Source organism: Choloepus didactylus, chromosome 5 (genome assembly GCF_015220235.1).
Source record: "Choloepus didactylus isolate mChoDid1 chromosome 5, mChoDid1.pri, whole genome shotgun sequence".
NCBI lineage: Eukaryota > Metazoa > Chordata > Mammalia > Pilosa > Megalonychidae > Choloepus > Choloepus didactylus.
Genome location: NC_051311.1, coordinates 95,775,045 through 95,799,594, shown reverse-complemented (window position 1 = coordinate 95,799,594; position 24,550 = coordinate 95,775,045). Strand labels below are relative to the sequence as shown.

General features: G+C 34.9%; 1 pseudogene; it reads left to right on the top strand.

Annotated features, from left to right (window-relative positions):
* Positions 1-15,136: 15,136 nt before the first annotated feature.
* LOC119535385 overlaps positions 15,137-24,550 on the top strand; it is a 98,499-nt pseudogene continuing 89,085 nt past the window's right edge.

Genomic DNA, 24,550 nt, shown 5'->3' with positions numbered 1-24,550 from the left:
GAACCTGTGTTGCTATTTCTTAAGATAATTCTTCTTCTTTTTTTTTTTTTTTCATTTCATTTGCATGTGAAAGTGTTTTGAAAAGTTAAAGATAGTAGTGGACACCTAAGGGATTTTATGATTTCCATTTTATCTGGAGGCAGAAAAATAAAAACTAGTCTCTCTTCCTAATCTATGTGGAAATAGGAGTATTCTCCCAACAGCTATTTTGTCCACCCTGGCCTTCATCATTGTTAGGGATTGAATCATGTCCCCCACAAAAGGCATGTTCAGGTCCCAAGCCCTGGTTCGGTGGGTGTGAACCCATTTGTAAATAGGACCTTTGAACTGTACGGCTATTAACCAAGAAAGTTATATGATCCCATTTATAGTGTAATTAGAATAACTGGCCCAAATTGTAAAAGACTTTTTCTAGTGATACTAAATATGTTTTTTTCAAATTTCTATAAAATACCATTAAGTGTTTCCTATTCTGTACCCATATTTTTCTCTACATTAAACTTGACCCTTTTGCTGTCATGGAAACTAATAGGACTTGGGAGCACTGGGAGTATAATTCATACAATTCTGGAATATTAAAAAAATATGTACTCAAAACACTTGGAAAATAAAGACAGTCCTACTCTGTTTATGCCTCTAAGGTAGAGTGTACTTACAAGTTCTTTGAAGGCAACATTGTAATAGATTCTGGCCACCTAGGATAGCTCTAACAGGTTGAAGCCCAGAGTAGAAAAGCCCAGCATTCCCTGAACTTGCCTGAGAGCAAGTCCATTCTACCTACCTTTACACACCCCTGGAGCTGCGCTGGATGGGTGGACATCAGTGTAGAAATAACACATAGTTTCTCCAGAGGGCTGGTGTAGGATATCTGTCCATGCAGGGCTTTGTCTTTTGAAGTTGTACTCAGAGCGTCTTCTCAGAGACTGGCAAAAATGACAGAAATAAGCCGTAATATACAGCCTTTTATATCCATGGATTTGTTATGTCTCTATAGAGACAGTTACTAACAAATATGTATTTAATATATTTTTTAAATGCAGTTTATATTTTTTTAAATGCAGTATTTCATTTACTTAAAATTAAAAAAGCATTTTCAGAAAGGTGAAATCATTATATAATGTTATTTTGCCAGAAAACTGAAATCACGTTTAATTAGCATTTTAATAATTTTAATTGTTGCCGATAGAAATTTTCACAAAACATTTTCTGTCTTTGTAAACAGAAGGTATCATATATCTTGTTTATTATCCCTAAGAAATATTCCACTATTACAACAATATCTGTAGGAGTTGGGTAAGGTCATTTTTTCCTTTGTACCAAATATCTTCAGATGACCTTGATGTCCCTGATTTTAACCACTTCTGCTGGTTTGCTGCTGTTTCCTGCTGCCATTGGAAACTCTTCTTGCCACAACTGTCCACCCTGAGCTCTTCTTGGAACTCACTGTGACTGAGTTTCCACACCATTCTTCACCTTTACACTCAGTAATCCACTGTTGCCTTTGCTTTCCATTATTCTCATCACTTTAATGATTTCTAAAAATTTCTGTTGGCATTCTCCAATTCTTTTAAAATTTAGCATAGAAGCTACTTGGCCATTATCACCATCCCTCACCAATAATGGTCTTTCTTAATGTTTCTCCTAGCGTTGTATGTACAGTAAAAGTGAAAACTGAAAAACCACCTACATGTCCAGTAATAAAGAATGCCTCTAAAATTATGCACAGTAAAATACTAAACAATCATTCAAAAGGCTAAATATAGATCTGAATTTATTGACTTCAAAGGATTTTTGTGCAACATTACTAAGTAAAGGAAGTAAGAACATATGTTTTATTAAAAAATCTATACATATTTGTGTATATGTAAATGTATATGTACATCAGTGTTGTAGAAATAGAAATATAATGCGAGCCACATGTAGCTTAAGTTTTCTGATAGACATATTAGAAAAATAAAAAGAAATAGGAGGGATTCATTTTAGCAATATATTTTATTTAATCCATTATATCCAAAATACTATCATTTCAATGTGTAATACATAAAAAAGTTAATAATGAAATTGTTTACACTTTATCATACTCTTTAAAATCCAGTGTATATTTTACATTTAAAACACATTTCAATTCAGACATTAAATTTTCAGTAAACTGAAATGTATCCTACTAAACAATAAAGTGGTGTTTAATGAAAAACATTTTATGCTGCTTCAGTTTTAATTTTAATTTTATTTTTAAAAACCATAGTAAATAAATAAAAATTCAGTTCCTTGGTTGCACTAGCCACATTTCAAGTATTCAATAACCACATATACATATCTCCATGGAAAAAATCTTGAAAATTATGTAATTATATATGTATAATTTTATATATATATATATAACTTTTCAAAAAAGGAAAAAAAGTGTGACTTCAAACTTAATATATTCGTCTATTTTGATTTTCTTCAGCTGTACTCTTGCTCCATGGCTATTTGGGCTATTTATGTTTTCTGAATTTTCTAGACAATTGAGGGTGTGGGGCTCCTTAGCTTGGTTTAGATTGTAATTCCCAATTTCCACAATCCTTGACCATTGTTGCATAGCAAGTATGCTTTAGAAATAATCTGTTCATTTAACTATACATTTATTCAACAATTATCAATTAAGTTCTAATCAGGGCCGGCCTTTTCTAGGCCTACAAAAACATAGGACTGATCCACAAGACAAGGTCCCTGCCCCTTCCATTCAAATGGGCACTCAAATGGATAGATGGTAAATAAGTAAACAAATAGGATGTTTTAAGATGGAAATAAGTGGTAGGCTGAAAAAAAAAAAAAAACAGTATGTGAAGGTAAAAAGTAGTGGGCACTAGTCACTTCACATGGTTTGGGGGAGGGAGATTCGCCACAAAGAAGACACTTGAGTTGAAACATGAAGGACGGGAACAAACCAGGTAAAAGGTGGGGCGGGAGGAAGAGCATTTCAGGCAGTAAAAAGCAAGCGTGGAGTGTAAGCAGGAGATTATATGGAAAAGCTGCATTTGCAGAATAGGAACTTGATCATGAAAAGATACAATAGGAAACAATAAAGGAGTAGAAATACAGAAGCAACACTGTCTAATTTATATTAAAAGGATAACTCTTGCCACAATTTGGAGAATAGAATTGTTAACGAGAGCAGGGATTATAATTAGGAAGTTCTTGTTGTATTTTAGAAAACACCGGAAGATAATCTAGAATAGGACAGTCATAGTTTAGACTTAGAACCAACATCTTTTAGATGAATTTAAGACATATTTTAGAATTAGAACCGGCAGGACTTGATGATTAATTGGATGTCAAGGGTGATGGTGTGGGACAGAAAGGAATTAAGTCTGCTCATACTTTGCTGGTGGGAGTGTAAAATGGTACAGCTGCCTTGAAAAACAGTCTAATGGTTGCTCAAACAATTGAACATAGAGTTATCATGACCCAGCAGTTCCATTCCTAGGTATATACTGGAGAGAAATAAAAAATATATGCCCACACAAAAATCTGTACGTGAAAGTTCATACCAGTATTAGTCACAATAGCCAAAAGTTGAAAACAACCCAAATGACCATTAATTAGTGAATGGATAAACAAAAAGTGGCATATCTATTTGTATTAGTCAGGGTTCTCTAGGGAAACAGAACCAATAGGAGATATCTGTGAATAGTATGAGATTTTATAAAAGTGTCTCACACAACTGTGGGGATGTATGAGTCCAAATTCCATAGGGAAGGCTGCAAGCTGGCACTCCGATGAAGATCTTCAGTGAATTCCCCAGGAGAGGTTGGCTGGCTGAAGTAGAGCAAAGGTTCTCTCTTCTGACTGCTGAAGCTATCACCTCCCCCTTAAAAGCCTTCAACTGATTAGACTAAACATCTCTCATTTCAGAAGATTCTCACCTTAGCTGATTGCAGATGTAATCAGCCATAGATGCAATCAACATACTGATGATTTAAGTCCACAGAATGTCCTCACAGCAATAGATAGGCCAGTGCTTGCTTGACCAGAGAACTGAGTACCATCACCTGGCTGAGTTGACACATGAATCCAACCATCGTGCCATACAATGGAATATTATTTGACCATAAAAAGGAATGAAAAGCTGATACATACTACACCATGGTTGAACCTTACACACATTATGCTAAGTGGAAGAAGCCAGTCACAAAGGACTACATATCATATTATTCCAATCATATGAAAAATCCAAAAGCGGGGAATTCATACAGACAGAAAGTAGATTAGTGATTGCTTAGGTCTGGGTGGAGGAACCAGGCAATAGGGAAGTGATAGCTAAAGTATATAGGGTTTCTTCCTAGAGTGATGAAAATATTCCAAAATTGACTGGTGTTGGTTACACATATCTGTGAATATACTAAAAACCATATACTATAGTACATTTTAAATGGTGAATTTTATGATATGTGAACTACAAGTCAGTAAAGCTGTTTTTTTTTTTTTTTTTAAAGAATAAAGTATCATTTTTAGATTTATTTATTTTGCTTGAGTAACTGGCAGGGTCATTTTATTAGATGGGGAAATTGGAAAGGAACAGGTCAATGGAAAGAATCACCAACTCCTTTTGATTGTTTCAGTGCTTTTAGATATCTGTTAGGTACTGAAGATATCAGTAGGATGTTGAATACATGAGTCTAGAATTCAGGGAAGAGCACTGACCAGGAAAAAATAAATGTGAAATGCAACAGCAGAGGAATGCTATCTAAATCTGTGGGAAAAAAAGAGAAAACCAGGAAGATGGTGTGGACAGAAAGATAAGGGGCACAAACTAAATCTTGTGTCAGAGGTAGCAGGATGCCCCATCTTGGAGACTGAGTTTGAGGAAATAGTGAGGTAAGAGAAAAGGCCTGGAACTATATTATGTCAAGGAATCAAGGAGGGAAGTTTTCCAGAAGAGCATTGCCAATATGTTGAATGTTATCAAGAGACTCAGTAGGTTAAGCAGAGAAATTCCTATTGTATTTGGCAATTTTGAGGTAACTGATGACCTTGGAAGGAGTAGTGTCAGTGGTAAAGGGGATAGAGAAGTAAAAAGTGCATAGTTTGATAAGTGGATTTGGGATGTGTGGTTGGAGAAAACCACACACGTGTGGTTGCAGATACTGCAATATACTTTTTTGCTGGGAAGAAGAGCAGAAAAATAAGACAATAACTGGAGATAATGTGGGGATAGAGGAGGGAGCTAAAAAATGGAAATAATAGAGACTATCTAAATGACGATGGAATGATTCCAACAGAGAGGAAGAGATTGTGAGGGGGGAAGCAGGAGGCATGACAGAGGGAGTGAAGTCCTTGAAAAGGCAGGAGGAGATGGAATCCAGTACATTTATGACTAGAATTGCCAGAAAAGGGATGGGTACTTCCTTTGTACTAGTATGGGCAGTGCAAAGAGAGTACTCATTTACTTCATACAGAGGAGTAGATCTGCTGCTGGGAATATGAGGAAGTTCCCCTGTAGTAACTTGTATCAGTGAATGATAAAGTAGGGAGTATATCAGCTGAGACTTACAGGTTGGGGACAGGGGAGACAAATATAAGGAAAGAGGAGGACTTGGGTAACATAAACTTGGGGTGGATGGGGAAAGGCATAGTCTCACCACGAGCAGTTGGGGATGTTTTTGTGGTATTCTGATGTTATAATAAAAGAGTTATTTTTCGAGACATGGAAGATGAGTGCATCAAGTAATATGAATGACATTCTTAAAGGTTAAGAAAAATAAGATCCCCTGTTAATTTTAGAGTTAGCATTCTAATAATCTAATTTATTCTGTTTCCATTTTTCTCACTTATTTTCTGCTCCATTTTTAGTGTTGTGGGAAAGCACTTGATTATCTATACTTACTGGCACCTAGCCAAACTACATATCTAAATGTCATTAATAAAGAGTTATATCTAAATAGAACCCCTCAGATGTAATGAGGGTACCAAAAAAATTACCAATTCCTTTCCTCTAAATTCAAATGTTACATTACTGATGGATTCTATGTGACATTTTTCCACAAGAATTTCTCAAAATATACACATAGACACACACGTTTCTTTTCAGAGTGTTCAAATATATGAGTAAAACAAATTAAACTTTAAAATAATTTAAAATCTCAGAAGATAATAAACCAAAAATGTAGACTTTAGTAATCATAATAAGATTAAACAATTAAGAACCTAATTTGTCCTAAAATAATATCTAGCATCTTACCGAATATATCAGACGGCTAAAATATTAACCAGGTTAAAACATTTAAAATGGTCTATTTTTAAAACCTTTAAAATGACAAATTGCCCAAACTACCATTTCAACTTGGATACTATATGTGCTATGTGTTCAGTGTACACATGTGTGGTATATGCTTGTGCATGACAAAACAAAGGGTTTCTTTTCATGAGTAATAAAATGAATAAATGTTGAATTCAAATATATTAATTTAATATCCTCTGACCAATGGATTTATTCTTAAATTGAATTATACATTATGTTTAATCAGTAAATGGAAATATAAATTTACCTTTCTCCATATTATCTTACTAGACTCTTCATTGATTTGCATGGGTGTCACAGAAAATTAATACATGAGAATATTTTCTTTCTTATTTAGTGACTTGTACTAATTTGTAGTATATATCTAAATAAATCCAGAAAACATTGTATGTTTCCTAATATTGTTTCAAAACACCTAAAATAACTAGATTCAGAGGTTTCAAATCAACAGAACTCTGTACATCTGTTAAGAGCAATTCCTTGCATATGTTCATCCAGGAAAAAGGCAGTCCCATCAATCCTTACCAATATCGAGACCACTCTGTGCTTCAGGTCTATGTATCGTTGACTCTTTTCTTGAAACTCCCTACTTGAAAACTGGTTCCCTGCCACAAAGTACCTCTCTCTGCTTTTTCAATTCCCCAAAAGGACAACACTTTCTACTAACCAACTAGTTCTGCCAAACAATTAGTTCCACTAACCAAAATATAAGACTTAGAGGTATCTGTTTCACCCCTTCATTGATTTTACTTCCTAAATCCAATTAAACACTATCCACATTTTTCTCTGACAGCTATAATCTACCTAGTTCAGGTGACTGTCATGTCATGCCTAGACCACTGCAGTATAGGTTGGCCATTTATTTTAAATCTCATTCTGGGATATTTTAGAGAATGAGGGTGCCAAAATAAGTTAGATAATTTTTGAAATGTTTATTTCTTTACCAAAAAACTTATTTTGTTATACTGTTGAAACTATAAAAATAATTTATGGAAATAAAAATACCATATATCCATGTTCATTAAAGCAAAAAAATTAACATTTCTTTATACCAATTATCGGAACATTAAAAAACCACCAGAATAATTATTCTTGGCAAATATTAATGTTCTTTAATCTGTTTCTTAGATGTTTCCATCTCACATAATATAATTGCTATTTTTCTTAAAAATGTATTTTTTCAATATTGTCTTAATCTAAGTTTTCTATAAAATATTTGTAATTGTCAAAGTCACATTTAATGGTTAATAAATTTGAAACTGTTGACACTTTGGATATTTTTTCACTTTGGGCCATTATATTTTTAAGTAAACATATATTCTCTTTACAGATACTGAGATGTCTGTTAAGTTCTGATCAAATTTTGTTAAATGTAGGATATTCTCTATTCTAATTTTTTTTTTTTACATTCAAATGGTAGATATTTCAGCTCAAATATTTTCATAGGTTTTGTCTTTTTCTTCTAATCAAAAAACCTTTCTCTAATGTATCTTTTATAAGAAAAAGCTTGTCAAATAAGTTACTGCTTTTTATTCTTCTTTTGGATGCTTCCCCAAATTTAAAATTGTAGGTTTTAATTTAATTTTCATAATTAATTTAATCTAATTTAAATTTGGTAGAAATTATAAATTTATGTTAAAAATAAAATCTCCATCAAAAGAGTCATCCCACAAATTGAGATATTCCAAAGAGCAATTATGGAATTTCAAAATTAAATTGCATGCACTGTTTGAGCTTTCATCCCCTAATTTAGTCACTTTTCCCCTTACTTTTATAGAGATACATTTCAATACCTTCCTGTTTTAAGTGTAGTTTTCAGGAATTTCAATATCCTAAAAGCTTCAAAAGCTGATTTTTTTTATGACTCCATTTGCAGAATATTTTGATGAAACATTAATTTCAGATAAAATGTAAAGAAAATTTAGAGGCCCTGTTTTTTTGAAAAAGTGTAATTCCACTGTAAACCTTTAGATTGCTTTACAAACTAATTCTTTCAAGTCTTAAGTATTTCTTAGACTCCTATAAATGGTGAGCGGCAAAGAGAAAAAGCACATATTGCCATGCTAAAGTATTTTTAAATTTATTTAAAAGCAGCTTTATCATAAAAATTTTTGTAATTCATCTATTGTGTGTACATATGAAAACTTGTAAATGTGAAAATGTAAATTTGTATATGTAAAAATTTAAAATCTTGACATCTGCAACCTTTATTTTGATTACAGAGCATTACACTTGTTGGGGTGCCATTATTAAGTGTGCACTTCAAACAATTCAACAATTTCAAACATGTCTGTGTTTTTTAGCTCATTGCTGCCAAAAGGATGTGTAGATTGAATGTTTGGCCCAAATCTTTACCCCTTTTTGGAGACAAAATGAATGACTCTAGTGTAAAGAGTGCAAAGTAATACCATGAAAGTGCTATAAATTTTATGTTGAATAAAGTATACAAGATCTGTCAGCCCACATACGCTTCTTCTACCTCTCAGTACATCTTGAATGTCCTGATTTTGCACTGTTAGAATGAGAAGAGGGGCATTTAAAAAATCTCAGTTCTTATTTCTGTGGTAATTAGAACCCTCAATTTTGATCTTATTTTTAAGTTAAAGCAATCTCATTTACATGAGTGCAATAAACTTTTTTAAGTGTGGCTAGAATCATTTCCATAATTCTATATTTTGAATCTTTCCTTAGCATTCTTAAACCTGACTGTGCTATAATTTACAAAACCACAATCCATTCAAAAATAAAATCCTTGGTAGAAAAATTAAAAAGCAATAAGATAAACACTAAATTCAGTGCAGCTTTGCTCATTGGTTACTAACCCAACGGGCAGGCAGCAAAGCATCACAAAGTAGTTCACCAGAAGGGCAGGATTATTAATTTGCTAGAAATAGACATTGTTTTCAAGAAGTGTGGATTGGCTTATACCAAGTACTGTGTGATTTCACTTGGAAATGGAACGAGCTACAAGTAGCTTTCTGCCTGAGCTGAATTCAAACATTGCACCTGAGCCACTACTCTCCCTTTTTTGTCTAGAAAACTCTTATATATATATATATATATATATGTATATACATATATATATATATATATACATATATATATATATAATAATAAAAACAATGAGAAAAGTTGCAAATTTTAACAGTAATACTAAAATACTTGTTAAATTGTTCCTTGAATTTGTATTTCGCAAATATCTCTATACTTTTTTTTTGTAAACAAAAGACATTCTGTCCCTCTCTTGGCATTCCATCAAACATTTGTGTCATGCTCAATTATGAATGTGTTCATTTAATTGAGAGGATTGAATAAATTACATGCCTAGCTGATGAAAGCACTTTCTTTTCTAAATAAACAGTTTGACATAAAATACTTCAGTAAGTAATTTTTCTATATATTACTGACTTTGAAATTTATGTCAGGAGCTTCCATTTTTTTCTATAGAGCTGCATACTTATTTTACCAGTTTTTTTTTTTTTTTTTTTTGAAGGAAAACAGTGTTACAAGGTAAGTCAAGTATAATTTCCATGTAGCTTTTTCTTACACCCTGAAGAGCAAGGACTTTGGCTAATAAGGTAAAACTGTGCCTCATATAGCCACATCCTCAATGAATGTGTTTTAGAGGAAGCACTTTTTTCATTCTTTAATCGAAGCAGGATACTTAGAGCCTTCAGAGACAAAATAGCAGAACCTGCCATTCTCTTAGCATCGGAAACCACAGGCTGTACTTGTCATTTATTGTTTTGTAAATAAACTAAAAATAGAAGATTGACGGGCTATTCGAAATCTATAATTTCTGTTAATGGCCTACAAAGAACCCATGTGTTTAGGGCATTTGATGTTACTCAATGATTCTTTCTCTGTTTAAAGAGAGCTCTTAGAGCGTTTGTTTATTTTGTCATTTTATTCCTATTTTGACTTTGAGGTGAAATAATAATTCTAATTTATTTAACTTAGTTTCACTCTGTAGATATATTCAGCAGATGATTTTGCCTTCTAATTCCACAGAAAGTCAAATGTTCTCAATTTCCTGTCCCTTTCCACATAATCCTGAAAACATAACTGCTTCATCAGTTATTTTCGTTTCTAGTCACAGGAGTTGTGCTGATGCCCAAAGCTAATTCTAATACATATGGTCTGGATATTAGTTCCTCCTCTTCAAGAAAATATCTCACTTCTCTCTTCCCCTTTCTCTCCCACTCCCCACCGTATTTCCTATTTTCTGTTTCTTCAGCTCTAGAAGCTCTTTTCTTTCAGACTCTTTTCCTTCCAAATGCAAATGAATGTAAACACTCTTGAATTCCTTTTATTCTAAAAATAGTATGCTAAAACTGCCCCCCTCTTGAGAGAGTAGAGCACTCCCAACATAAGCGTTTTCCTCATCTCCAATTCAGTCCTCAGCCTACTGCATTTTGGTCTGTGCTCCCAGGACTCCTAGAGGCACTGAAGGTGTCAGTAACTTCCTCCACATAAAACCACCCTAGACAGGGTTTGACCTGGAGTCTATGGCATTTTATACAGTCGACTCTTCCCTTCTTGAACTCATCCCTCCCTTGGCTTGTCTTTTTTTGTTTTCTACATTTTTTCCTATCACTCTTACTGGTCTTGAATCAAAAATATTTAAGTAAAATTACATGCAGAGCTGAACAAATTCTTAGGTATAAAAGATAAATGAATACCAATTTGACTGTAGGCAAAAGGCATCAAACTGCCCAGATACCAAAATTAAATAGGAAAAGAAGTCATTACCTATGCTTCTAATTAAATATGCAAAACTATAATTTTTTCTTCATTATCAACACAGGAAGAACTGTTCTGTTCTGCCCACATATCATTGGGTGGGAAAAACTATCAGTGTTGCTTGAAATGACCTCATAATGAGCAGGTCATTTTAATGAGCAGGAAGGGCCAATGCTAATTCCTTCAAAATTGCTGTGATTGTAGGGAAAAGGTGCTAAACTCTGAACTGCCAGAGTTTTCTGTTTCCGAAAAGGAAGGTTTAGAAGATACTAGTTTGAGACAACTTTTTAAGAAGCAAGTTAAACCCTCACACCTATGACCAACTGATTTTTGGCAAGGGTGCCAAGTCCACTCAATTGGGCAAGAATACTCTTTTAACAAATGGGGCTGGAAAAACTGGGTATCCACATGCAAAAGAATGGATCAAAATGGATCAAATCCTAAACATAAGAACCAAACTATAAAATATCTGGAAGAAAACACAGGGAAGCATCTTCAGGACATGGCATTCTGCAATGGTTTCTTAGACTTGACACCACAAGCATGAGCAACTAGATAACAAGTAGATAAATTGGACCTCAACAAAATTAAAAACTTTTGTGCATCAAAGTATTTCATCATGAAAGTAAAAAGAGAACCTACAGAATAGGAGAAGATATTGGAAATCCACATATCCAATAAGGGTTTAATATCCAGAATATGTAAATAAATCCTACAACTCAACAACAAAAAGACAAATGGCCCAATTTAAAAATGGACAAAAGACTCGAATAGGAATTTCTCCATAAAAGAAATACAAATTACCAATAAGCGTGTAATAAGATGCTTAACGTCATTAGTCATTAGGGAAATACACATCAAAACCACAATGAGATATCATGTCAAACCCACTAGAATGGTTACTGTTTCAAAAAAATGTAAGATAACAAGTGTTGATAAGAATGCAGAGAAATAGGAACACTTGCTCAGTGTTGATGGGAATGTAAAATGGTGCGGCTGCTGTGGAAAATGGTTTGACAGTTCCTCAGGAAGTTAAGTATAGAATTACTACAGGACCCTGCACTCCCACTTCTAGGTATATACCCAAAGAATTGAAAGCAAGGACTTGAACAGATATTTGAACCCTAATGTTCACAGTGGCATTATTAACAGTTGCCAAAAGATGGAAGCAACCCAAATGCACCTCAACTGATGAATGGATAAACAAAATGTGGTATATACATACAATGGAATATTATTTAGATATTAAAAGGGACAAAGTTATGATACATCTGAAAACATGGATGAACTTTGAAGACATCATGTTGAGTGAAATAAGCCAGATACAAAAGTACAAATACTGTATGACCTAGCTGATATAGGATAATTAGAATAAGTAAATTCACAGAGTCAGAAACTAGAATATAGGTTACCAGGAGCCAGGGTGGGGGAATAGGGAATTACTGCTTAATTGGTAGAGTTTCCATTTGGGGAGATCGGACAGTTTTGGTAACTGATGGTGGTGATGGTAGCACAACATTGTGAACATAATTAACAGCACTGAATTATACATTTGAATGTGGTTAAAAGAAGTGATTCTAAGACATATAAATATATATATACAACACACACACACACATATATTTTACAAGAATAAAAAATTTTGAATAAATAGGACTGAACAACACAAGCAGTGGACCCTGATGTATACTATGGGCTATGGTTAATAGTGTGATTTATATTAAAATTATTTCATCAGTTGTAACAAAGGTACCAAACTACCACAAGGTGTTAATAGTAGGGGAGGTATATGGAAACTTTGTATTTTCTGCAAACTTAAAATGTCTCTAACAAACAATGTATATTTAAAAAAAAATCAAGTTAATCTATTTCTCCTAAGCTCTACATTCATTTAATGAGGAAGGGAGAACCTAAAATAAATAATTAGGAACACTAAATGGGAGAAGAGATTACAATAAAAAAATAATAAATGACTGATCTTTTACATTGTTTTTTCCTTCCCTTTAAAACCTCACTAAAACAATAATAAACAAGTAAAAAAAATTAAAAAACAGGGACCATAACACTTAAGCACACAAAACTCACCCACTGAAAACAGAGACAGTGAAGGGAAAATTAAAAAAAAAAACAAAAACAAAAACTGAAAATACCTTAATATTCTCAAATAGATGTGATAAGAGTAGGATGCTATGAAAAAGAAAAAAATCAGAGAAAAATATGATAGAAATAAATAATGATATAAAAAGATTGGAAGATAAAACCAAGGACAAATAGTAGACCAAAATCATAGAGGTGAAAAATGAAAAGGATAAAAAAAATTAGTGAAAAAATCCATGAGGTTAAATATCCAATTAGTAGGAATTATAGAGAGATAATTGCAAAAATAAAAGAGAAGAAACTTTCAAGAAACATAGAAAAAAAATTTTTTTAAAGAAGAGCCTAAATATCCAAATTGAAAGGGCCTAGCCCAGGTGGCCCATAAAACAAAGGAAAGAATTCCCCACTAAACACATGAAATTTCCTTTTTTTTCTTTAAAAAATATTTTTTTTTGTTTAACAAAGCTGATTATAAAATTTTTAGAAAATACATAAATGTACAAGAGCTGAAATAAAAACCACCCAGAAATAACCAGGTTTAAATGTTGGTGTCTATCCTCCCAATCTTTTTCTATCAGACATCTTACATAAACATTATTGTTCCCCAAACAAGTGTTCTCAAAAGTGGTAGTGGATGTAGAAGATCTTGGAGTAATGCCTTCAGAATTCTTAGTTAAAAGAATATTTGACCAATACTTCTATACTCAGCCAAACTATCAATTAAGAATGAAACTAAAATAAAGACATTTCTGGAAATGTAGGGGCTCAAAAACATATATAACTTTCAGCCATTGATTCATAGGAGACTGCTAGAGGATATGTTTAAGCAAAAGATGAGTAAATTAATAAAGAAACATACAGTGTCCAGGGAAGAGTGGATCAAATCTAGAAAAATGGCAGGATTCTCCAGGATGTCAATAAAGGGAAGTACCAGGAAAAGAGCTGTGCAGTTAGCCCGGAGAGCAACCAGCCCACATTGGATTGGGAGAATGAACGAGGGGCTCCAGTGGGGCATTCTCAGTGGAGGCAGATTGTAGAATGAATCTTGTGCATCTGTTGATAACAGTGTGGCAGAGATTTGGAAATAATTGACAAATGATAAATAGAAAATTAGAAAAATGGAAAATATAATGCAATTTTTAAACTCAGGAGAAATCAAGGATGGTTCTAGTGACCAGCTTAGAAAAAAAGCCCCCAATAATCCTCAGGTCCTGGTATTTATGCGCTGGTGTCATCCCTTCTCCCAGTTAATAGAGCATATCTGTGTAACCAATAGCATATTGTAGAAATGGTGGTGCCTGACTTCTGGGCCAAAGTCATGAAAGATGTTATGCATCTATCTGCCTTGCTATTTCTTAGATGGCTCACTCTGAGGGAAGCCAGCCACTGTATCATTGTAGAAGGGGCACTTCCCAAATCTGGGTTTGTCACTCGGTGGAGCCAGTAGAAGTCACTCTGACCCAGGCTGAAGAGGAAAAGATGGTTTGTTATTTACACCAGGCCAGTGGGAAGACAGGGGAAGCTTTCCCAAATCTGCTTCCTGAAGTGTTTCTTCAGTTGGCTTTTATACCCAGGTTCAGAGAAAAAGAGAGATAATCATTCAATTAATATGCAACAAAAGTGAGAGGCAAAAAGTTTATCTATATCTGGAGGTTTGGAGCAATCTCCCAGTGATTCTTTAACTGGCTAAACCCATTAGAGACAGAGAGAGTTAATTGTTTTAGTTAACATGTAACAGGTTTGGAGAACTTCAGTAATTTAGTTATTTTCTGTTTTCCTGTTTTCTTTAGGAGCTAGGTGACACCTGTGAAAGGTGCAAACTTTACATTTACATATTTTGCAGACTTTACATTTTGCTCTCCTGTAAGACCAAAGTTCTCCCCCCCCCCGCCCCGCCCACTTCCCATCTCAGGATTACATTCAAAAGCTGCTTTAGGTTACATTCCAAGGTTAATTTACAATTTCTTGCTTGCTTACAGTTTTAGATTAGATTTTAAAAGTTAGTGTTACATCATGGAGAGGCCCACATGGGATGGAATTCAAGCCTCCTGCCAGCAATCAGCCCGATGTGAGTGCATGTTCCTGGAAATAGATCCTCTAGCCCCAGTCAAGCCTTCAGATGACTGCAACTTTGACAAACATCGTGACTACCACCTAGTGAGAGACACTAAGACAGAACGACCTCACTAAGCTGCTCTGAATTCTAGAACCACAGAAATTATGGGAGATAGGAAATATATATTGTTGTTTTAAGCAGCTACATTTGGTGTTCATTTGTTAAGCAGCAGTAGATAACTAATATGATAACATTGCATAGGAGAAATAATCAAAATACACTAATTGGAAGGGCAGAAGAATATTTACGTGGACAGAAGTATTTAATCTGTGTCCCTACACTGCAGAATCTCAGGGGCACCATTCATATAGAATATAAGGAAAGTAAACACTGACACTTTATTTAACTAAAACTTATGATATATTTATGCTGATGATGGAGGAAGAAGAAATGGGGGTTTGTGGTATGGGAGAGCTAAATTCTCATTGCCATGGTATAAAACCAATAGATAATTTCTAAAATTGACAAATTGTGAAATAGCCCTATAAGTATATTATTTATGAATATGTAGGTAAGTTCATGACCTATAAAATCAAAGCCCGAGAGATGGACAGAATGGTACAATGAATTGCTGATGTACACTGTAAACCATTGTCACTATTTTTTGTAAAATATGCCAATATTATATGTCATAAACATAATTTAAAATACAAAATGTAATAAAAGTATGAAAAACAAAAATTAAAGTCGGGAATGGAATTTTTATTCTAGTGTTTCTAATATGTGTCATATACTGTGCTCAGCATTATACATTTGTTAAAAGATAAGTTTTAGAAAGGCAAAAATCACAGCTTACATACAGATACAAAAATGAACACATTTATAATAATTTATTTTCCTCATATGATATAAGGGAACCAGGCAGATATTATAACTGATTCAAAGGAAAAGTCAAAACAGCACAAATTAATATGGATTAAAGGAATGTTGAGATGAAGTGCAAATGAAGACTTTTTTTTCCACCTAGGGGAGGAAGTCAGTTAAATCACTGCCACAACAGAGGGGATAGAATTTATTTATGTATCAGTTACTAACAATTTACAAAGAGTTGCAAAATAGCTCAAACACAATGAATAGGGATAGAATCTGATAACCAAGAAGGGTATACTATAGGTGATGCATACTTTTCTACTGAAACAAACTTTTTTCTCCACATAGAACAATGTGAGCTAACCATGTGAAGTAGGTATTGTTTGTATCTTTGACAGTTGTTATGATTTTAATGCTTAAGTCTTCTCCTTTGCCTGGGCCATCAGTTCTTGTTTCTTTGTATGTTTTGCAATCTTTTGTTGAACAGAGGAAAAAACTAAATCATTTAAAAATGATTACATTATTTATTTATATTTCCACAGTAAGTAAAGGCAGAATTTGTACTTTACATTGTGTGTGTGTGTGTGTGTGTGTTCAAGGATCACCTTCACCCTCGATATTGGTTATTGTGATTTTTTTTTTTAATTTCAAAAGATAATGGTATCAGGTTCTTCTGTGGGTTATTTATTTATTTTCAAAGCTGATATTGTCAGTCGACAATCTAGAATCCAGTCAAAGTAAAAATAATTTTCCTTTTTGGGGTCTTTACCTACAATGAAATGCTAGCATGATTTTTTTTGTAGTTGTTGCTAAGAAGAGGAGGAAATTTCAAGGCAGGGAAGTGCCATTGGCCTTGAGGTTACTGTGCAAGGACATAAAGATTCCACCTTCTTTCTAAAAGAATGGCAGCCTGTATAGTAAAGCTGCTTATATATAGATAGCCAGGAGCAGCAAGGATGAGTGATGCCAGAGATGTATGAAAGAAAAGTTTATTGATACAGGTCCTAGTAACAGAGAGGGTGGCATGCCTTGCAGGGTCACACTGCTCCTCCCAACAGGCCAGGAGCAAAAGTTTCCAGTGGACCTGGTGACTCTGCCTTTATAGTGATATTTGGGTGGAGCTACAGCAGTTAGTTGGTTAAGCAAGTGTGGGAACTGGGGGGGTTGCATTGGACTTGGGCAGGGCCATGAACCCAGGTAGGTCATGGAGAGGAGAGGAAGAAGCTGTTTATCTTGTATAAGCAGGCATCAGGGGTGGTTACTGAGGGACTTAACAATAGGATCTGTTCCCACCTAGATTAGCCCCCAAGCCAAAGAATACGCGTGGCACACAGTTACCAATGCATTTATTTGGGGATTTACATACAGGAGATGAATCTTCCTGATTCGGGAGGTTCAGAAACAGTGAAGTCAGTATTCCACACAGAGAGATTGCTGTGCCAAGGGGGTTCCTTTATAAAGGTTTGTGACAACGGAATCTCTCGCAAGATTTGGTTACAACAGGATCTCACAAAGTTTGGTTACTGACTGTGATGAGGGCAGGGAAGTTTTAATGCTCCCCCGCCCTGGGTGGAGGAGAGGCCTGTTGCCTGGTCATGTAGGCAGCTATGAGTATCTCAGTAATGAAGAAGGGGGTGGGGCCCGGGCCCTGGGTCCTCACAGTGTCTAAGATGCTCAGGCAGCATGACAAGATAAAACCCCTTATTTTACTACTGACCTGGACCTCAGAGATGCTGAGGCAGCATGATGGTGTGAAAAGTCCCTATATTATTTTAATTCACCACACAGCCCTATTTTCTCTCTTATATAATTACCACAACTCGATCCATGTTTCCCTTATTTTTTTCTGCATCTATAAATTCTTTTTTCCTCTATGTTACCTCACTAGTCTGATTCCACCATCCCAGCTATACTTGAAACCTGGCTGGACTTTGCTAACTTCAGGTAGAAACTTGCACTAACTAGCTTAGACAAGGGGCACAAGGACCAGAGGAGCAGTGCTGATTTCTTCTTGCCCTTGTAGAATTTAGATTCTATCACATAGCTACCAAGAAATACCTACAATATCTAGTATGGTCAAATTGCATCCCCATTTGTACTCTCTCCGGGAGATTGACGAAATCCTGTGTTCATCATACTGTGTGCTGGAGAGACTGCTAGAATAACCAAATGTCTGTAATAAGATGTACTCAAAGCCCCCCGTAACAACTATTCCCACCCTGATCAAGATAGCAGAGTGAGAAGCTCCCCCAGAAGCTTTGAATAACCAGCAAGAAAGGCAAAACATCTTTCTCAAAGCTCCAGAAAACAGCTAATGGACTACAATAACAGGGCAAACTCTGGATCAAGAAAAATGCAACTTAAAAGTGGTAGGATCTTATGATTGCCCTGGCTAGCCCTTCCCTCATCCTCTTGGACGACTTGGCACAGAGCCAGCCCACGCTCCCAGGGTGGGCCTCTGGTCCCAGTTCCAGAGAGAGCAAAATAAACCTTGTGCATGTTCTGAGATATGTATGCCTGGTCCAGTCTGTCTGGTGGTGGCCTGAGGGACTGAACCAGGACACTTGTCATAGGCTTGTTGTCCCAGAACTTTCCCTGTATGTAGAAGCATCTCACAGAGTTATCCTATGTAATGCTATGGGAAAGCAGTCAAGTTGTGGCTGCAGGAAGCAAGGGGTTGCTGATTGTGGGACATACATTTTAGTGTCTAAGACCATGAGAAATCTGTTTCCTAGGGAAGAGGGGACATTCCTGTTGTGTAAACAGGGAGTATCCTAGAGCCATGTGTGCATGCCCAAGATAAAACACATGCCTAAAAAGGATCAGGGAAACCCCTATGCTTTGGCTTCAAGCTATTCTCTAAACTTATTTATGGATAAGCCCTGAATTTGTAAAGACCAGAAAGGTATCTTCTTTTCTTCTTCGTCTTCTTTTTTTTTTTTTTTGTTAGCTCCCAGCATTCAAGGAAAACTTGGTCATAACACTAGCTAGATACAAGCTTCAGGAACAGATGCCTCAGAGTCTAAATTCTACCAATAACACATTAAAATATCAAAATGCTTAGGGTTCAGCAGAAGATTACAAAACATACAAAGAAACAGGCAGTGTTGGCCCAGGCAAAGGAGAACTCAAGCATTAAAATCATAACAACTGTCAAAAGTACAAAAACCATAGAGATGTCAAGGATGTTTAACAGAAAGGGAAGCAGAAAAATGTGTGATCAAATTGGTCTTCATGTTTGCATGTTCATTCATTCCACAGACATTTATTGCACGTAAATTATATGCCAAAATCATATTTTTATCAAGTTACTCAGTGATTACCAGGATCTTGGAAAACTGTTTCACATTAATCACCAGAGACTAATAAAATAAAATGTGAAAGTTTTAATTGGCACTTTCAGGAACTGCCGTCTGCTTCAATCCGGGTCACAGGTTGGGGAGGCAGGCACTCGGCCTAGTGAAGGAGAAAACCAGTCAGATCAATGGAATTAATCATGGGGCAACAGATAATACAGCCATATCTCTTGCACATTCTAACTTGCACTAAGAAATATAACTATTAAACACATATATTAAGAGGGCTCCTTAGGAATGTTCATATTATTCAGATAAAAGACAAATATTTAGACAGGTTTGCAGACCATTCTTTTGCCCCTATTATAATGTTTGTGCACATTATATAGAATCATGTTAAAAAGAGTTGAGCAATTTTAGGAAACAATGCCATCAAATTATTATATCCTAATTCAGGGATTTACTTCTGTTAGTAGGAAACCTTTTGAACAGGTAGTATAAAGATACAATGACAGACCCTACTCACCATTTCTTCTCATACATTCCACGAAATTAGCACTCTTGTGCTATGACAATATTACCTTGAATGTTTAAAAAAAAATCAAATGAAAGCTTAGATTTTATGAGTTGTCTCATAGTCAGATGATAGTTTATCATTCAGCAGTAGATTTAGAAAACCTTTAGTCACTTTAAGTTTCTGTATAAATATCTTAGACTTTGGAGTTAGTTGGTATGCAAGGCAGCTTCTAAAATGACCCCCAATGATCTGCATCTTCTGTTATTTGTGCCCTTGTGCAATCCCTTCCTCTTGAGTGTAGGCAGTTCTTAGTGACACACTTCTAATGAATAAAACATGGAAGAAATGAAGGCACCTCATTGTATAAAACATGTTTTCTAGCTTTTATAAATTGATGCTTTAACATCTATAGATGTTCCCAGGTGACCAAGCCTCAGTTATACATTTGTACTCCTAGATAATTCTGATCCTACCCTGCTTACAAATAAACAACTTAAAGCTAGAGGGAGTATCACTTTCAAATATAGCGAACCATTTTCATGCTGGAGCATGCCTCACCCTTGCACACTTCCCATGGAAACCACAGTAAAACACTTGCCCACAGTCCACTCTGTCTCCCCTGTCGGCCTCTTGACTGACTCTGGTATTTTCCTTATGTGGCCCTGCTTGGTGTGCTATGTTCTCCCCAGGGAACTGTGAGTATAACAACTCTTTGGAACTCTTCTGGTTTTGCTTTCTTGATCTGCAGATAGCCTTACTATACCTCTATAAGGCAATATGAACAAAACAGCCACTTCCAGGATTAGGTTATTAAAAGACTGTGGCCTGTGTCTTCAATGCCTTCTCTCTCTCTATCTCTCTCTATCTCTCTATCTCTCCCTCATATTATTCAGTCTAGGGGAGAAAACTACCATGCTATGAGTAATCTAATGGACAGGCCTACATCATGACTGACTGACTCTGGCCAACAGCTGGCATGAAACTGAAGCTTGCAAACAGCATGTGAATGTCCATGGAAGGGGATCCTTCAGCCCCATTTGAGTCTTTGAGTCTTGAGATGACTTTAGCCCCAACTGACACATTCACTGAATCCTCCTGAGAGAACTTGATCTGGAACCATCCAACTAAGCCGCTCCTGAATCCCTGACTCCCAGAAACTGTGTGATAATACATGCCTGCTATTCTATGCTGCTAAATTTGGGGGTAATATGTTATGCAGCAAAAGATTAGTAGAGCATCCTGTACTATTACAATATTACCTTGAATATTAAGAAAATTAATCACATGTCAGCTTACTTACTAGACATTAGATGTCCAGTAAGGAGATGAATGGTTATTAGTCAATTTATTTGCTTTAATTGCTTGGTTAAATTTGAAAACTCTTAGTTTTTTTTTTTTAAATACAGTTTTATTGAGATATATTCACACACCTTACAGTTATCCACAGCATACAACTATTCACAGCACCATCATACAGTTACGTGTTCATCTCCAGATTCTGAAACGTTTCCTGACTCCAAAATAAAAATAAAAGCAAAAAAGAACACCCAAAACTTTCCATCCCCTCCATCCCACCCTATTCTTCATCTAATTTTTGTCCCCATTTTTCCACTCATCTATCCATACACTGGATAAAGGGAGTATGAGCCACAAGGGTTTCATAATCACACAGTCACACTGTGCAATCTGCATAGTTATACAATCATCTTCAAGAATCAAGGTCAGTGGGTTGCAGTTTGACAGCTTCAGGTATTTCCCTCCAGCCATTCCAATACACTCAAAACTAAAAGGTGATATCTATAAAGCGCATAAGAATACCCTCTAGAGTGACCTCTCCACTTCATGTGAAATCTCTCAGTCACTGGAACCTTATTTTGTTTCATTTCTCTTTCCCCTTCTGGTCAAGAAGATCCTCCCAATCCCACAGTGCTGGAACCAGGCTCATCCCCGGGAGTCATATCCTGCATTTCCAGGGGGGTTTACACCCCTGGGAGTTATGTCCCATGTAGGGGGAGGGTAGTGGAAAACACTTAGTTTTTTTAAAGGAGAACTTTATAAATATCTTAGACCTTGGTGTTGGTTGGTTTCTTATCTTTCCAGCTATAATCACAAATACCACAAAATGGATTGGCTTAAACAATGGGAATTTATTGGCTCATGGTTTTAAGACTAGGAGAAGTCATACTGAGGCATCAACAAGGTAAAGTTTTGTCCTCAAAGACTGTAGCATTCTGGGACTGGCTGCTGGTGATCTCTGGGTCCTTGGCTTTTCTATAACAGGGTAGTGTCTTTTTTCTCTTCAGGATTCTGCTGACCTCCAGCTTTTGCTCCTGCTGATGACTTTCTCAATCTATTGAGTGTCTTCTGCTTATAATGGAGTCCAGTAATCCTAATTAACACCCAGACTCATTCAGTTGGGCCACACCTTAAATAAAAATAACATCTTCAAGAGAGCCTATTTATCATGGGTTCACACCCACAGGGATAGATTAATGTTTTTTCTGGGGTGTGTAATGCAACCTATCATCATTGGCAAAGGAGAAATTTATAAATATCTTAAACCTTGATGTTAGTTGGAAAGTATAACAACTCATCTACTTATACCTTTCAGCCAAACTTCCGTAGGTATTTTTTGTTAATATTATATGCCAGAGCAAAATGGTATCAACTCTGCCTACCACTAAGGGATTGTATTAATGATTTTGTTTAGTTTCATTTTGGGGACCTTAGAAAGCTGCCATATTTATAAGAGGTTCTTCTGTATTTGAGTATCATTGGGTGGGTTACTTCTGTAGAAAATCCCCTCCTCTTTAGGTTTGATCTGTGCCCATTTGTATCCAGTTTTGGGTTAGTGCCAATTGAATGGGTTAAGGGTTATTGCCTTAAAGAAATGTTATCACATTACCTTAAATGTACTGTCATTTGTAACATGTTGTAATCAATCACTTAGGAAATAAAAGTATTTTGGAATCAGTGCCACAGTTTTAAAATGTTTCTGCAGCCATCATATTACATATATTCAAGCTATTTATGTTTTTAGTTCATAAACTCCTTGATTATTGATCAATAATGGCTCAGCTTTAACACCCAATATTTACCTTGATAATCATAAATTTTGTGCTTTATCACTTCTTTCACATATTGTATTGCTGTCATTTTGGTTTTTTATGATTAACCACAAGCAAAGAAATATACTCATTTTGCAAATATAATATGAAAACATCCCAATTCACTATTTTTGAAAAAAATTAATATAAAGTTGGGATCAATTATACCATTTAATGAGTTTTTCACGAAACAGTGGCACCTAGTGTCTATTGTTCTATTAAATACTTTCCTCAATTGTTTCTAACTTGTCTTAGTTTGAATTTGACTTTAGCTCCCTACTGCTTTCTAAATTGCTAGCTAGGTTTACTAGGATTTCCAGCTCTATAGATTCAAATTTTTGCCATATTAAATTTGGAGCTGTTATTTAGCAGTTGTACATTTAGCCTAAAGTCCACAGACTTATTCTTATTTTAAAGTTCTTCTAATACAGATCTTTATAGGTAGATAATGCTAATGAGTTACTGCTACTAAAATAGACAAATTACTTTTGAAACATCATACAAAAGACTACCTTAGAACAAAGGTCTATAAAAAGAGATTCACATTTGGAAGTAATAAAATTTGCCATTTTTGTTTCTATAAGAGAACAGAGTAATGTAAGCTATTTTATCACCGCTTAGTATATGACTATTCTTTAAACCTATTGCCTAATAGTCTTTAAACCTGGCCACAGTGTATTCATGTCTTGAACTTCCTTAAATACTGCTCATTAGAAGAAAGATGTTGACATTAATTTATTTTGACCAAGTATGATGTATACCAGTTTGGTTTAGGAAAAATAAAAATAAAGTACTGTTCCTTATGTGTTAAAAATTAGCTAGTAATATTATATACATATTTTTATCAAATTGATACTTTTATACATATTTATCTGCATGATCTAGCCAATAAAAATGATATGACTGCTTTTGAATTGGGGATCCAACATGTTTTGAGAATGTTTTCTTTGCTTGTGTGAATTTTACATGTGAATCTCAAATGTCATATCACTGATCTAACTCTGAAAACTATTTTAAATACTTTTGATCAGGAATAAACTTAGAAATGTGTTAGATGGCAATTATTAAACATATTTCTATTCTCCCTTATTTCCATATTAACAATTGTTTAAACCAAAGGGAAATTATGGCAATATTTTCTTTCTCAATCTGCTGGTTATACTTTGTATAAATTCAGCAAGCTGTATACACATGGTTTGTATATTTTTCAGTATACATATGTACATTTATATATGTATTAAAAATGTATGTTAAAAAAGTACCAGAATTAAGAATTTTTTAAAAAAAGTTTTTGACATTGTAAGCACTGTTTGAAATTTCAAGGCCTTATAGAGGATTTTTTATCCCTTTTAAAAATTAAAATCAAACTTTTCCTTATCCTTATAATTTAAACAGATATTTAATATTTATTTTGTGTTTTTCTTATACAGAATGATCCAAGTATTTGAATGAAATAAATTGTAGATCTTTTAACTTTAATCTAGCCCTAGAATTTATAATTACTTATTTAGTTAACACCAAATTGTAACCAAATTTGGGGTTTTAAATTACTTATGTAGAATAATTTATTCTGGGGTACTT